The sequence below is a fragment of the Microtus ochrogaster genome, linkage group LG2 (genome assembly GCF_000317375.1).
Source record: "Microtus ochrogaster isolate Prairie Vole_2 linkage group LG2, MicOch1.0, whole genome shotgun sequence".
Classification (NCBI taxonomy): domain Eukaryota; kingdom Metazoa; phylum Chordata; class Mammalia; order Rodentia; family Cricetidae; genus Microtus; species Microtus ochrogaster.
In genome coordinates, this window is record NC_022028.1 from 52,808,353 (window position 1) to 52,824,351 (window position 15,999).

Sequence of the window (15,999 nt, forward strand, 5' to 3'; positions counted from 1 at the left end):
GCCGGGCGCGGCGGGGCTGGGCGCAGGGGACCGGCCTGGGCTGCTCCGCTGCCGCCGCCTCCGCCGGTCGCAAATGCGGATCTGAAACCGGGAGAGAGGGCAGAGGCGCTGAGACCGCTGCGTGCGCGCCGCCCGGGCCCCCGCCGGGGATGTGTGTCACATCCGAGCCAGGGAGAGGGACCACGGACGGATCCCGCTCCCCCGGAGGATGGCGAGGGGCAGGAAGCTGGGCACGGCCCGTGCGCGGCCTCAATAAATAATAATGTGATTAGATTCTAGACCTAGAGGAAAAAAAAAGAAGCCACCCGAGCGGCGGCGAACTCACGCCTTCTTGGAGCCGCGCCAACACCAGAAATAGCCCCGACTCGGAGTCCCAATTAGAGAAGCGCAGCCCCGGCTCAGGGGAGCTTAAAAAGAGCGACCCAGGGGCAGGGGGGACGGGCCCGCCCGCGCCAGCAGTGTCACCGGGGGGCGGGGCCATGCAAATGAGCCCGGGGATTTAAAAGGGCGGCCAGCCGCCGCTGCCGCCGCGCGCCTGTGGTTGCCAACGCCGCCGAGGCTGCGCGCGCCGTGCGCGGGGGCGCGCGCCGACGGCCCTCGTTTCTCACACTCCCGGTCGCGGGCGGGGGCGGGACCGGCGAAGGTGGCAGCGGCCCCGCCGTCGCCGTGGGGTGCCAGGGACACACCGATAAGGGGGCGTTGGCGGCCTCGAGCCCCGCGCGGCGGGGCTTGGGGGGTCGTCCATGCGCACTCCCTTGCCCACGTCGACGGCCTCTCCTTCGTTCCTCTGGCCGGACGGGAGAGGGCACGTGCGTCCCCGCCTGGCCCCACGGCCCCCGTACAAATACCAGTCGTGAGATTCAAACGTGAAACTTAGCAAACGCGGACGGTTTAAGTCCAGTAACGGCCGCCAGCCAGGTGCCGGCTTCGAGGGAGCCGAGCGATTGGCTCGTTTGCAGGTACACCGGAGGGAGGAGCCATGCGGTGACCTGCTGCGCGCCGCCTGGGGAGCACGCGGTGCCCCCGGTGTGATCCCTCCGTGGGGACTCAGCCTTCCAAAGGCGAGGGGTACCTGCTGGAAGCGCCTTGAGGACAGGGGTTCGAGTTTCCCGCCTCCGGGGGCCTGGCTCAACAAAAGACTTGTTGCTCGGGCCCGAGGAGAAAGCCAAAGTGGGAAGATGGCGCGCAGAGAAGCAGGCGCCGGCCGAGAGGCGCGCCCTGCAGGCCGGGGCCGGGCGCGGGCCCTGGACGCACCTCCCCACCTCGGTCCCCGAGGCGGCCTTTCCACACCTCTCGTGATGCAGAGAATTGCAATGCCGGCCCAGTGACACACGACTGTGACTCATAGCCCTGCTCCCCTTCCTCCGCGGTCAGCCCTCTCCTCGGGGGGCGCCCGGGCGGTGGAAGTGGGGGGGGACGCGGGGCCCAGCGTGCGCCCGGCTGGAGGCGGAGTGGGAGCTGGGATTGGGGGGGGTGTTGAGGCGGGCCTCCAAGTTTCAGGAATGTCTCAGGAATGTTTCCGGTGGGGGGTGGGGAGTGCGGCTCGCCCAGCCCCCCCACGGGCCGTGGGATGGAGCCCCGGGCGCGGGGCAGCACATGCTCGGTGGGGGCGGGGCGCGGCTGTCGGGCACGGGAGGCCTGGGCGGGCGGGTCGGGTCCCGGACCGAGGTCCAGGTGACCCTCTACTCCCGGGTTGCCACTCGGCGGGGCGGGCCATCGGGTGGAGGGGAGCCTAGGGCTCCCGGGCAGTTTGGGGGAGGAGCGGCTGCCCCTTTGTGTGCAGCCGCTGTGGGGGCAGGGCGGGGTGGAAGCGCGCCGCGCCCTCCATCTTTGTGCCCCGCCAGCAGAGTTGGCTGGAGGGGCACGAAGTTGTTGAGAGCTCCGGGGACCCTCGTAGCGTGGTGTGGTTGAGCAAGCTATCTGCTCCCACCAGCGCGACTCCCCATGAAACAGGTCGTGGCCAGCAGCCTAGACCACTAGGACCTTGCCATGTGTTGAAGGGAAAGTGTGGGAATGGGGCGTGGTAGTGACTCCTTCACGTATAATGCCTGCCCCCTGTGGAGAGAGAAAAGGGGTAGCTCTCCTGAGTGGGCTTTGGGAAAACTTGGCCAATTGCTTGGCCCACTTCTAATAAACTGGCTCCATCTTATTTTTCCGCTTATCTCTCTTCGTCCTGATTTTCTCGCCATCTTGTGTCATTTGTGTAGGCTGTTGAGGATCCTCTCTAGGAGGAGGCAGGTAAAAGTAAATAGCTAGGCAAATAAATACCGTGATTTGTCCCCCTTCTGTCTTATCCACCCCTGAAATACATTTCTGCCCGCTGACGCCCATGTACACACCTCCATGCTTCCTGGGTTGCGCTTGCACGTGCTCTAGGTTTCATTCCTTTCGCGGTATTAAGATTTAAGTGAACAGTGGCGGGTGGGGAGATGGGATGAGAAGTCCCATCCAACTTTGAGTCTAGCGAAACAAAGAAGACAGGTGAGACACTGGGCCAGAGGTGGCCATGAGGTTTAAAACCTGTTCTGACTTCCGAGTTCTTGAGGTACAGTGCGCGAACGAAGCTCTGCGCTATGGAAGTCTGGACTTGTGGGTGCGGAAGACTTCGTGGGAGCCCCAGGAAGCCGCCTGAGAAGCGGTAAAGGCCTGAGCAGGCCTTCCTTGGATGGGGAGAGTGGGTGGAACAGGCACAGCGGGCAAGGAGGGGCTCGTAGTCTGGGCAGGAATCTGAGTCGTCTACCACGTTTTCTCAAGGACAGAGCAATGACTTTCAGAGATCCCAGCTGTGTCCCAGGACCGCAGGCTCTTAAGCTCATCCTTAAGACTACTGGAAGAGCGAGCCTAGATGGCTCCAGTTAGTTTGGGGCCAGTTCCCCGAGGGCATGGCATGCTGGCCAACTGTCCCCCTACACAGAAAGCAGGAAGAAGGACCCAAGAGGGAAAGATGAGGCCTTGTCTAACTTTCTGGCCAAACCAGGGTACCCCGAAAAGGGAGAGCCTGGAGTATAAGGCCCTGGGCTTGCACCCCAGACTTCAACAAAAGTGTGGCTGGGGCTGATGTAGAGGCGGAGGCAGGCGGGTCCCCTGAGTTACAGACAGCCAGGGCTAGCTATGTAGAGAGACTCTGTCTCCAGAAAAGGAAAAAAAAAAAAAAAAAAGTGAGCATGGTGATGCTCAAAGGGCTCCAGCGGGATGAGAGCTCTGGGCCAGCCAGGGCTGTTCAGAGTTCCCCTGTCTCTAAGTAATAGGAGAGTGGAGGTGTGCTTTTAGTCTCCTGGTGCCCAGGAGGCCAGGGCGGATGAACGTGAGTTTGAGGCCAGCCTGGTCTACATACTGCGTTCAGGACAGCCAGGGCTGCAGTGAGATCCTGTCTGAGGAAAAAGCTGTAGAGGTGGGTAAGCTCCGCAAAGGTGCTGTGGTCAAGGTTACCTGAGTGCACTTGGGATCCCAGAGCATGAAAAGGGAGAAGCAACCCCTACAGGTTATTCTCTTGAGTTTCTTGTGTTCCCCTTCCCACACACACATAAGAGATAAAAAACTAAGTAAATAACCTATCAATCATTATGTGTGCACTGGAAGATGAGGCAGGAAGACCTCCACCAGGCTCCCAACCAGTTGTACTACATTGGTGTGGGATTTCCCTCTGTGTGCTGTGATTACCATTGATGAATAAAGGCACTGCTTTGGCCTATAGCAGAGATATAGGGGAACAGAGTGAGGTGGGGAAAACTAAGCTGAATGCTGGGAGAAAGAAGGCGGAGTCAGAGAGAAGCCATGGAGCCCCTCTGGAGCCGGACGAAACTTTTCCCAGTAAGCCACAGCCTCGTGGCAATACACAGATTAATAGAAATTGGTTAAATTAATATGTAAGAGTTAGCCAATAAGAAGCTAGAGCTAAGGGCCAGCCAAGCAGTGATTTAATTAACACAGTTTCTGTGTGATTGTTTTGGGGCTGAGCAGCTGGGGAACTGACAAGCAGCCTTCTCCAACACTATATGGCAAGTGCTTTGCCACTGCAATATGAGATTTTAAAAAAATTCAAATTTCATGTTTTAAGTGTTTTGCACAATGATTTTTATTTATTTATTTTTTTTTGCTTTTTTTTTTTTTTTCGAAACAGGGTTTCTCTGTGGCTTTGGAGCCTGTCCTGGCACTAGCTCTGTAGACCAGGCTGGTCTCGAACTCACAGAGATCCGCCTGCCTCTGCCTCCCAAGTGCTGGGATTAAAGGCGTGCGCCACCATCGCCCGGCTGCACAATGATTTTTAATAGTGATTTTTATACCTTGGAAGTGGCTATGCCAAGACCAAGGGATGGGTCTGCCTTCCCTTGGTAGAGCCAGCCCTTCACCCGTCCGTGTCCATGTATGTACAATGGCAGCTGGTTGTGCCGTGTGCATCCTCGGCCATTTGCCGGGCAGACTCATCCATGCCATCACAGTTAGCTGCAGAGTTCACTCTCAAGGCTCTGCACTTACTGTGTGTGTGTGTCTCACAGTTTGTTTACCCCGTAGGGCTGAAGGGCTCCTGGACAGTTGCTTGTCCGGCTGGCTGTAACGGGGAGTGCCACTGTGGTTGTTGCAGGGTCCCTAAAGGAGCAGATCTGCCTAGGAGAGGAACTGCTGGACTGCAGGAGGTGTGTGCTGGCCTGCAGCAGACACACGGGGCACTGAGGAGTAGCAGGCCACCCATCAAAGCACAAGCCAGCCGAGACTGACCCACACCACACAGTGCTGGCCCTGGGCCATACCAACCAGGACTGATCCGTGCCAGCCACAATTGGGGCCACCCTGACACGAGGTACTTGCCCACTCCCCTGGAACCACCCAGTTACCAGTGTATCTGGTCCTCTGGCAGGGTCAGGCCTCTGAACCCTGCTGACCACAAGCTCCACTGCCAGGAAGCCTGGCAGGCTCTATAGAGTGGGAGGAGGGCCTCTTCTGCTTCCAACTTTCGAGGAAAAACTATCAAGTTGGGAGGACAGACCAGGAGGGAACACCTCCCTGCCTTCCTCCCCGCTGGGAGATCCCCAGTGGACACACACAGAGGAAATGGAGATCCTGCATACATTTGGGCGCGCGCGCGTGCACGCGCACATACACACACACACACACACACACACAACCTCAGAAAACGCCCGAGGAAAAGGTGGGTTGTGAGCAAGAACAAAGCTGTGAACCTCTTTCACTCCTCCAGTCTCCCCTACCAGCGAGCGGCGTTCCCACGGCAGTCCTAAGGGAAGGGCTGGGCATGGGAGCACGGGCTTTAAAACCCAGCACTGGGCAGGCAGAAGCAGACAGATCTCTCTGTGTTCAAGGCCAGCTCAGGCTAAACAGTGAAGCCCTTGTCTCAAAAACATAAACAAAATCAGTTCTTAGGCTTCTGCGCCCTTCTGCTCAGTGTTGCCCCAAGCCAGAGGCCTCTCTTGAGGCACCATGATCGGCACCAGCCTTGAACAGGGTAACTACCTTTGTGTATCAAGGCATTTACACTGGGTGGAAGGGTAGGGACAAGGACATGGGCAGCGTCAGGGGTGTAGTCCATGCTGAGTAGGCACAGTGCAGGGACCCAGGGCTTGGGCAGGGGAAGCAGCCGGGCACAGATGAAAGAGATGTCTGGCATGGGGTCAGGCTTGGCAGGCTGACGTTCAGTCATGTCCCCCCACACCTCTGAAGCTACTACTCCAGATGTTAAAGCCTCAAGGAACAAAGACCGACAAGGGGAGAAGCAAGTGGTGGTAACGCCTTTAATCCCAGCACTCGGGAGGCAGAGGCAGGTGGATCTCTTGAGTTTGAGTTCAGCCTGGTCTACAGAGTGAGTTCCTGGACAGTCAGGACTACATAGAGAAAAACTGAAAACAAAACAAACCAACAAAGAAACCAGGGAAAGGGCTTGCACTCCCACCAGGAGCTCTGAAGGAGTCCCAGGTTGCTGGTGTCTGTGGGGTCTGGTGGCAGCCGGGCTTCCTATCCCTGCCCTTCTGGTGGGTCCTCCTACTCCTTGCCTGACTGGGGCAGAGGCCAACAGCTCGGGCCTGTTGATCCAGCCTGGATCTCGCTCCTCCAGTTCTCCAACTGTTTTGTAAACGCCAGTGCAGAATCTACCCGAAACGCATGGCCTGTTCTCCTAGCTTCAAACTCTCAGGGTGTGGCTGGGTGGGTGAAGCGGGGGCTCCCCTCACAGACCAGTGTCCTTCCTTAGGGCCCACAGTCCTGCAATCTGCCCCTTCCTGTGCCATCAGCCTTGCCAGGTTTGAGTTTACCTGAGGCCTGCACTGGTTGCTCCCTCTGCCCGGCATGCTATGCTCTTATGGGCCTGCCTGCCCAGTGCCTTGGGGTCTATGCCCAGTGCTGTTTCCTTCTGCTCCTGGGGGCCTCACAGCTCTGGAGGCAGAAGAAAGAAGACCTCTGTGAGTTGAAGGCCAGACTGGTCTACATAGCAAGTTCCAGGTCAGCCGGAGCTTCATAGTGAGACCCTGTCTAAAACACAGGTAACCCATCTTCCTGTCCCCCTTAGCTAGTTAACTGTTGGCAGTACATGTGTTGTCTGTCTGGAGGGCCAGCGCCTCCAGCCACACAACTGGATCTTCTGTTATTTGTGCAGTGTGCTCAGGCCTAGCCGCGTCCAGCACCTCCTGTCCACAGGCAGCTAGCACCAGGTACCTGTCCCCAAACCTCCAGGCAGGCTGTGGGCAGGAAACAGTAACCACCATGGGATGGTAGCACTGTGTAGCCTGGGACAGAAGACAGGGCTCCTGCGCTCTCAGGAGCAAATCTCTCTGTACTGTCCTTTGTCACATTGGAAAGTGTTATTTCTCTCATCTTCAGGAGCTGGTAGCCACCTGACAGCTTCAGGTCCTCTTCACAGAGGGACTGGCAAGGTTGCTTGATGGGCACTGAGGGAAGTGTTTGGCATTCAAGGTAAGCTGGGCAGGGAAACAGGGTTTTTTGGGGGGTTGTTGTGTTGGTGGTTTTCAAGATCTTTGTATGGTTCTGGCTGTTCTGAAATGGTTCTGAACACCAACCAGTCTGCCCGTGAACTCAGAAATCTGCTCCAGCTTCCTGAGTGTGGGGATCAGAGGCGTGCACCACCTCGCTCAGCTGTGTGAGGTCTTCATAACAGGAACATTTAAAACAAAACAGCAGCAACAACAAAGACTCTCCCTTTGGTCCAAGGACCTTGCAGAGTCCATCCAGGGTGACAGACGGCAGGTGAAGCCCAAGCAGGTGCAAGACCAAAGCCTTTTCTACCCAGGGCATCTGTGGAGCCTGGAGAGTCCCCTCCCAATGCATCCGCACGAGCTGGCCGTTTATTTAAGGCCTATTAGGGCAGTGACCATAAGCCTGGACCTTCTGAGTGCTCTGAGCAATCAGGATTCTCATTTGGGGCCCTGGGCTACAGTTCCCAGGCCACACTCAGGGCTTATCAGCAGGTTGTAAAAATGGTGTCTCTTTAGCCACCAGCTCCTACTCAGGTGACACTAATTTGGGAACAGGCCAGGGGTTACAGGTGATTCTCACAAGGTCGCAACCTTGTTTCCTTTTTATCTGCTCTCTAAGACCTGGAGGGCAGCACTGTGTTCAGGCTCTTATCTCCCTGCCTGTGTGCACCAGGTGAGCAAGACAGGCAGGTCTCTGTGAGTGCCACGCCAAAAGATCTTGTTTCAAACAAAACCCCCCACCAGGCGTGGGACAGGGACAGGGAGAGGCTGTGTTATCCCAGGAAGTCGATGATGGAAAGACGGCTGCTCCCAGCCTGAGCCTCAGGAAGAACTGTTGTCGTCTTGGCTGTGGGGAGAGCCCTTTCCCTGAGCCCTCTACCTCCTCATAAGCACCAGCTACCTAGTGAACTCGGAGCTAGTCTGTTTCCTAGACTGGGGACCCCAGGCCACCTTGAATCCTAACACCGAACCTTCTTCCTTGGGGTTGAGAAAGTAGTCAGTCGGTATCTGTTTGGGCTGAGGGATTCTGCCAATCAGGTCTCAGAAGCACAAGGTTGTCTGGGGTCTGAGTACTAATCAAACCAGCGTTAGGAGCTGAGCAAAGCAGACATGGAGGGGCAGCAGTTGTGAGGGGCTGGGCAGTGAGTACCCTCTAGTACATTCGATGTTTTTGCTCCCAGGGCTTCATTTTCTCCTCTTTAACCACAGCAGGCAGGACGACTGGCCCCAGGCGACCTTGGCTGGGGAAAGTCTGGTGAATGGGTGGGTGATTGAAAGGCAGCCTGGGGGCGGGGAGGACAGGGGGCTCTTGGTAGGAGACGGAGATGGGGCCTGGAGCTGGACAGTCGACTGGCTTGGAGATGGTGGCACAGAGTCCCCCCCTTCCCACCATCCTGGCCTCAGTCTCCCCTGTTTTCCAGGCCTATCCCCACCCTAGGGGTCAGGGTGACTTCCAGGACCTCGTCTCCCTGAGATTGGTCAGCAGCCTCTTCGCTGCTGTCTCCTTTCTAGGAACCTAGCCACAGCACCAAGATCCGTGACTTGCCAAGACCAAAGCACCTAGCAGTGGGTAGTGTGCTGTGTGGGGATCCCCGCAGGGCTAAAGCATCTGGGATGGGGTCTCTAGGGATGGGTTGTGAGCAGAGGACCCAGAGGTTGCCCTGCTGACAGTGGCCAGCTACTCCAGTGCTTGTGGGCAGTGCTAGGCCAGAGCTGCTGACAGCCAGGTTTCTGGGTCACCATCCAGGGTGCCCTGCCAGTTCCCAGGCCTGGGTGAGGAGCACGTGTGCTCTGCCTCTGAAGCCCATGCCCCTCTGATGCCTTTGTCCTTGTCCTTTGGGGCGTGTTCCCATCCCCCACCTCCAGCCTGGCAGCAGCCTCAGTCCTGGGCTCAGGGGCCCCCAGGGAGGAGCTAGGTGCTGACCGTCTGTCTGAGAGCCGCTGATGTAGACAGACTCAGACCCTCCCAACAAGCACCTTTCTTACAGGCCTGTGTCTCCACCCTGTTCCCGGTTGTGCCCACTTTTGAGACGGGCCCCTCTCTCAGAGGATCTGCTCCTGGAAAACAAAGCAGCAGAAGAAAGCTAACTTCTCTAAGTTTGGGGCACTCACTTATACAGTTACAGTTGGGGCTGACACCCAAGGAACGGGTGGAAGGTTCAGGGGCCCTGGTGGAGTGGAGGTTGGGCTACATCCAGCACTGTGTCAGCTGTCAGTGGGCAGCAGGGTAGACAGGCAGAGCATATCTCCTGGACACTGTGTTGACTGGAACCACTAACCATTCAGGAAAGAAAATGGGCCCAACAAGTAGCAGGCCAAAGCTTGTGGTTCTGTGAGATGCCAGGAATCCTGTGCTCCTGACCTCCACCACCCTGCCCATTTCCCCCGGACCAGCCCTGCACAGTTCTGTGCTCCTTTATCTTCCCTGAAGAGGCAGCTGCTCCCAAGTGTGGCCTCTAGCTAACACAGCGGGTTTTGGTTCACTCTCTGCTACCATGTGAATTCCAGGATTGAACTCGGGTTGTCAGGCTTGGCAAATGCCCTCACCAGCGAATTATCTCCCTGGCCCTTGGGACACGATTCAGTCAATTCCATGCATTCTTAACCTTGAATGTGGCTGTTAGAATCTTTAGCCAGATGTGGTGCCATATACAATCCTAACACTTTAGGAAGCTGAGGCAGGAGGATTGTGGCAAGTCTGAGGCCAGCCAGGGCTGCATAGTGACACCTTGTCTCAAAAATAACTAAAGTCTAAAAGCAACAGGCCAGGCCTGGTGGCACACACCTTTCATCCAAGCACACCTGAGGTGGCCGGCTGGTTGGTGTGTATAAAAGGCCAGCCTGATCTACATAATGAGTTCCAGGCTAGCCAGGGCTACATGTGTACTTAGGAACACCTGGGCAGGCAAAATACTCATACACAAGCCTGGTCTACAAGAGCTAGTTCCAGGACAGGCTCCAAAGCCACAGAGAAACCCTGTCTTGAAAAACCAAAACAAAAAACAAAAAAAAACAAAACAAAAAAAACAACAACAAAAACCTCATACTCATAAAATAAGCAAATCTTCTAAAAGCAAAACAAACTAAAAAAAGACCATCCAGCATTCCTTTGAGGAGTCCCACTCCACAGCGCAGTAGCTGGTCTAGATAATTCTCACGTTTATGATTTATTGGTATTGCCCTGAGCCCCGAATATCTGCGACAGGGTCTCACTAAGTAGCTCTGGCTAGCCTTGCACCCACAGAGATCCTCCTGCTTCTGCCTCCTGAGTATGGAAAGTGCCTCTTTGCCAAAGCACCTGTTCTTGGTAAGGCAAGTGTGGACATGCTGTGTCCACTGTTTTAGCATAGTCGGGTAGTGACCGGGAGGCAGAGGCAGGTGCATCTCTGTGAGTTGGAGGCCATCCTGGTCTACAGAGTGAGTTCTGGGATAGGCTCCAAAGCTACAGAGACCCTGTCTTGAAGAAAGAAAAAAAATCTGGCACCTAGTAGGTGTTCAGAATTCCCATCATTGAAGGGAAAGGTTCACTTGGGGACACGGTGGGGGAACAGAGGAGGGACTTTCACGTCTGCCCCGGCACACGGAGGACTGTGAGGTCACTCTGGAGACTGCAGACTGTCCGTCCTTCCCTACTGTCGCCACCCTGTGGAGATGTAGGCTGGCGCCCTGGCTGAGTGCTGGCTCAGGAGGCTGGGGTGACTGACTCTGTGCCCGCACTGCCTGGCCTGGGGCATCTGGAGCCCCGAGGCGTTCCTAGATGTGGTCTGTAGGGAGGAAGAGGCAGGGTGCAAGGGCTCAGGCTCATCCGAGGTCACTGTGTCAAAGGGGCCTGTCGCACATACACACGCTTTCTCTTTCCCCGCGATTCCATCACACTATGAAAGTCCCTTCCGTAGGGACTTCCCTCCAGCCTGACTCAGGCTGCCTCATGCGGGTGACTCAGGCAGGCCCCTTGCCAGCCCTGCCCCACCCCCTGCACAGCCCAGGCCAGGCAGCCTGAGCCAAGGGTAGGAGCTGGTAGGAGGGGGCTCCCCCAAGTGGAGCCCACGAAGAGACACTTGGCCACAGCTAAAGGGAAACACAAGCCTGGACAACGAACGTACGGCAGTGATCCCAGCACTAGGAAGCCGGAGAAGCAAGAGTTCAAGGTTGTCCTAGGCTCTGCATCAAGTTCAAGGCCAATCTGGGCTACATTAGACCCTGTCTCAAAGAAGGAAAATGTGAAACTGGAAAACAAAACAAAACAAAACAAGGCTGGGTGTGATGGCACAGGCTGAGGCTCCAGGAGATGGAGGTATGGAGGTAGGAGGCCCCTGCAAGCTCAGGGGGCAAGACGGGTTCCGAGCCATCCAGGGAACAGGAAAAGACCCCATCTCAAAAACAAATGAAAAAGTGAAAGAAACCGTATAAAGCTTGAACTCCAGGAGGTACCCAACTGTCAGGGGAAGAGCCTCCGCAGGGCAGAATGAAGGGAAGGGAGAAGGCAGACAATTCCCAAGTGAAAACCCGGGAGGTCGGGGAAGGACTCAGCAGAGGGCGCCCGTCCTTCACAGAGGCAGGAGTGTGTGGACTGAAGGGGTTCACTGTGCGGTGCGGGTCACCGTGAGGTGCGGGTCACCGCGAGGTGTGGGCAGCGGCAGTCCCAGGCTCTGCTGTCCCCTGCCTCCTACTGACTCCAGGGAGATTGCAAAGGGACCCAGCTGAGAACTTTGCTTTCTCCCAGCTGCTTTCCCGCGTCTGCCTTTGGTTCTCGGTCTTCTCATCTGCAGAACGGGTGGAGCCTGGGGAAGCTGCGGGACTGTACCCGCAGTTCTCTTCTGGTCCTTACTTAGCTTGGCTGGCACCGCCGCCACTTTCTGTCCTTCCGTCCAGAACACAGCATCTCCCCACTGTCCCTTCCACTGAGGGATCTGGCAGCTTCGAATCCCTGCCGGTCCCAGTGCGTCACGGACCCGCAAACAAACCCTGCAAACAGCCCTTCCATTAGGGCCCTGGAACGCTCTGGGATGGGTTCCGGTTCATTTCCTACGAGGCTCTGGCCACTTTGGAAAGCGGGGACTCCCGAGCTCTCGAACCCGCACAGCCAGCCTGGAAAGCAGGTGTGGGAATAGAGGCTTGGACCGGAAACGAGGCCTGCGTTTAGCGGTGAGCACCATGGACCAGGCACAGCAGCAGCAAGCCCTTTCCTGAGGCTCATGGGCCAGGCCAGGGAGGCGACACAATCGGAACAGCTTTGCCAGGGCCAGGCAGGGTCTGACTAGGCAGTGCAGCTGTCTGAGGCCCCGGCCTTCGCTGTAGCTGTCTTACAGCTGAAGAGACAGGCACGGAGGGGGGAAGTAACTTCCTCAAGACCACACAGACAGTGCTGCTACTCCGGCCTACCTACCTGGTTCCAATCTGTCGCTCTAAACCTTTCCTGGAACTGGGTGTGGCTCAGTGGTGAGAGGCTGGCCTAGCGTGAAGCCAGCTTCAATGCCCAGGACTTCACTGGGAAGAAACGGAGGTGTGTTCAGAGCTGGGGAAAGCCTGGAGTGCCCTTCTGGTTTCCTGAAGTTTGTCCCATCTCATCCTAGTAAGAACAAGAGCTAGAAGATCCGCAGACAGCAGCCAAGATGGGGAAGAACCACGATGGGGTGTTTTGTAAGGATTAACCTGACTTTTCAGAGTGAGTTCTGTCAGACATGAGAAGATCTGGCACCTAGGATTACGGATCATCACAGGTCTGGGGTCCGGGGGCCTCTGCAAAGTCAGGGGCATGCCAGGGTGTTAGCGGCTGGCATGCCAGGGTGTTAGTGACTGGCAATGAGGAGCAGTGGAAAAGAGCATTTGTTTAAGACAGGGTTTCACTTGTAGCCTAGACTGGCCTTGAGTTATAGCAGTTCTCTTGCTTTAGCTTCCCAAGTAGCGGGGTTCATGAGCCAACATACTTGGCTTTTATCATTGTTATTTATTTATTTATTTATTTATTTATGGATTTCTGAGAAAGAGTCTCACATAGCCCAGGCTGGTTCAAACTTGCTTTTTAGCCAAGGATGGCCCTGAACTCCTGAACCTCCACATCCCGAGTGCGCTGGGGTCACAGGCCTGAGTCACACCTGGCTTTATGTCATACCGGGGTTTGAACCCAGGGTTTTCTAAAGGCTACAGAAGAGCCCTGTTGACTGAGCCACATCCCCGCCCTTGTCCTCTACCATGTATAAGGGTTCCAAGAGGAAAGGAGACACTGGATGTAATGAAATAGACACAGCATGCATGGGTCAATGACAAGAACCACAAAGCTGGCTCGAGGCAGCAGAGGCGCAGGAGGCTGAACCAGGGAGGGACTGGGCCAAGCTCTGAGGAGGGATGGCCCTCGGCGTCTTCCCTGTGCTTGGTGGCTTGAGTTGACTTCAGCTTTGGCCTGTTGTTACTTTGCCCTCACCCTGTGAGGTTTCGAATCTCACCCAGAACTCAGGCATCCCGGAGGAGATCTCACTCTGTTCCTCTCTAGTCTCATCTTTGTTTGGTTTTTGTTTGAGACGGGATTTCTCTGTGTAGCCATGGCTGTCCTGGAACTCGATCTGTAGACCAGGCTGGCCTCGAACTCAGAGGTCTGCTTGCCCAAGTGCTGGGATTAGAGATGTGCGCCACCACTGCCCATCTGGGCCTCAGCTTTCTGAACGACATTGTTTTATACTGTGGAATAAACAAGAGTAAGAAGGAGGCCTGTTACTGGGCAACCATGCGGCAGAGACTGCCTTTGTCCCACGTGCCCAGCTCCCTCCTCTGAGTACCCTCTTGTATTTTTAGCTGAACACATGGCACATTTTGGCCCTCAAAATAGATTGTTTCCTTGCTTTCCCCTGCTAGATATGGTCAGTTAGAAATAAGCAAAATGTTTCTAAGAGAAAGAGACGTTTTTCTGCAGTAATTCCTCTCTAGCGACCAGAATGGGGACTGTCGGCTGCAGGACACGCTGCTATTTCAAACTCAGGAAGACATTTGGGGTGAAAGCATCACTCAGACGGCAAAGCCTGGGTCCCTGACCCTGTGGCACCCGTGGTTATGGCAGCTCCAGCTGCCTGTGTCGTCTTGTTGGACGTGAGAAAGACTTGAGTTCCTCAGGTGTGGTCCGTTGGTTTTCCCAGCATCATTCAGGGAGGGAAAGTCATCATGGAGGCTGATGGGAGAGATTTAGCCAGGGCTGAGGTGGTCCATGCCCTCAGGAGTCAGAAGCAGAAGGATCTGTGAGTTCAAGGCCGGCCTGGTCTACAGAGCTAGTTCTAGGACAGCTAGGGCTGTTACTCAAAACCTTCCCTTCCCACCTCTACCCTCCAACCCTGCAAAAAGGGAGAGACGTGAGGGCCTGGGCCACAGTGGGAAGTGGGGCTTAGGGCCATTGTCTGAGTTACCAGGGTCAGAGGCACCTTCCCAGGGCTGCGGACTGCATGAATGTCCAGCAGAGGTGGGACAAAGGAGCAAGCGCTGGGAGAGGTGAGATGCGGTTCTCTGGCTGGGCTGGGTGTCCTCATGAGGTGACCTTTGTCCTCCAGAGTGAGCATTCCCAGACGCTGAGCAAGGCAGGTGCGGGAAGCCTGCTATGACCTCAGGGACCTGCACACTGTTGGCCTACAGCATCTGGTGGGCTCTAGGGGTCATTGTGTGGCAGGAACAAAGAGCCAGCAGGGTGAGGTAGCATTCCCGGGGAAGCTGCTGCCTCGCAGCCCCAGATGCCCCATGTGGGGCAGGCAATGTGGGTAGGAGAGGGAATCTTGGCTGACCGCCTACTGCCTAACACCTCACGAGGGTCAGGGCTAGGACAGGGTGGCCGGATGGTTAGCTCTACAAGTAGCCTGGGAACGGCTCCAGCTGGGAGTGTGAGGATCGCGAGACACAGTCTCTCGGCAGCCCCTTCTTCCCTGCAGGCTGGTCAGCTCTGTGCTCTGTCACTCTGGGTTCACACACAAGGGTTGTGGTGTGATTGGCAGGGGACACACATTGCAGGTCCCCGTTCCCTCCTGGTCCCTGCTGTGGTTCAAGTCAAGCTTAGAGACCTTTTCCCCGCCCAGAGCTCCTGGGGACGGGGGTGTCCTGCCCTGTAGCATCTGTGACAAACTATGACACTTGAATACCCTGTCAGGATCTCCTGGGTCAGCCCAGCTCCCAGGCATCTGTGCTCACAGTGTATGGACATAGCCAGTAGAAGGCAGGTGAACGGCCTGCTCGGAGACGGGGGACAATGGGGAGCAGCCAGCTGGATGTGCGCCGCTCTGGGTGCTGTTCAGGAAGGAGCGAGGAGGGTCCATGGCATCATCTCCGTGCCTCCCAATAGAGGTCAAGTTCTGTCTCCATGGTCTGCGTAGGCATGTGTGGCAGCTATTATGTGGTGTTGGGAATGGAACATAGGGCCTGGATCTCGCTAGGTCAGTGAGGTAACCGGCAAGCTACGCTCACAGCCTGGCTGCATCCTCTTTCCTAGGAGCCAATGGGCAAACCTGGAACTTAATTGGGAGAAGGGTAATTTGAGGCGTTGAGGGGTAAGGAAATTCCTGCTTTAGACCAAATATAATAAAGCAGCTTCTCAAGGTGTTTGTTCCCTCCCTGGATGCCCCCCTTTGGGGTCAGCATAGTATAGCCTCCCAGCTTCACCTGTGAGCTGAACAAGGCCCAACAAGTCACCTGCCACCACAGCCTAACGCCAGAGAGTGAGGCTACTGAGTGTCACCAGACTCTACTTTCCCAGCTTTGCCCCTTGGGGTCCAGATTCCCTGAGCAAGCCCCTAGCGTGCTGTTCCTCTGGGAGTCATCCATGCAGGCTCTCCTTCAAGCCGTCCTGTCCCGGAGGCTAAGGCACCAAGCCGAGCTTCTGTTAGTACCACATGCAGACCTCAGGGACGATGTCCCCTCTTGGCCTCTTTGTGGGATGTGGGCCAGGGGTCATACAGACAGCAGCTCAGAGCCAGGATCTGGAAGAGGCCTGGGCCAGGCCACAGTGTCTCCTAACAAGGCTCAGGCCCTGTTACTGTCCTTAGGCAAATTATTCAGTCATGAGGCAATTTATTCTCCTCTGATGAGGCCAGAG

At 56.2% G+C, this 15,999-nt stretch overlaps 1 protein-coding gene across 2 annotated transcripts in view; it reads right to left on the reverse strand.

Moving 5' to 3' along the window:
* The window catches only part of Hmga1 (high mobility group AT-hook 1), a 6,943-nt gene extending 6,497 nt beyond the window's left edge, over positions 1–446 (reverse strand). Inside the window, exon 1 of one of the 2 annotated variants that reach the window (XM_013351089.2) lies at positions 326–446. The gene's annotated coding sequence lies outside the window, so the exon portion shown is untranslated. The remainder of the gene's footprint in view (positions 1–325) is intronic. The other variant, XM_005360384.2, reaches the window with a different exon arrangement.
* Between the last annotated feature and the right edge of the window lie 15,553 nt (positions 447–15,999).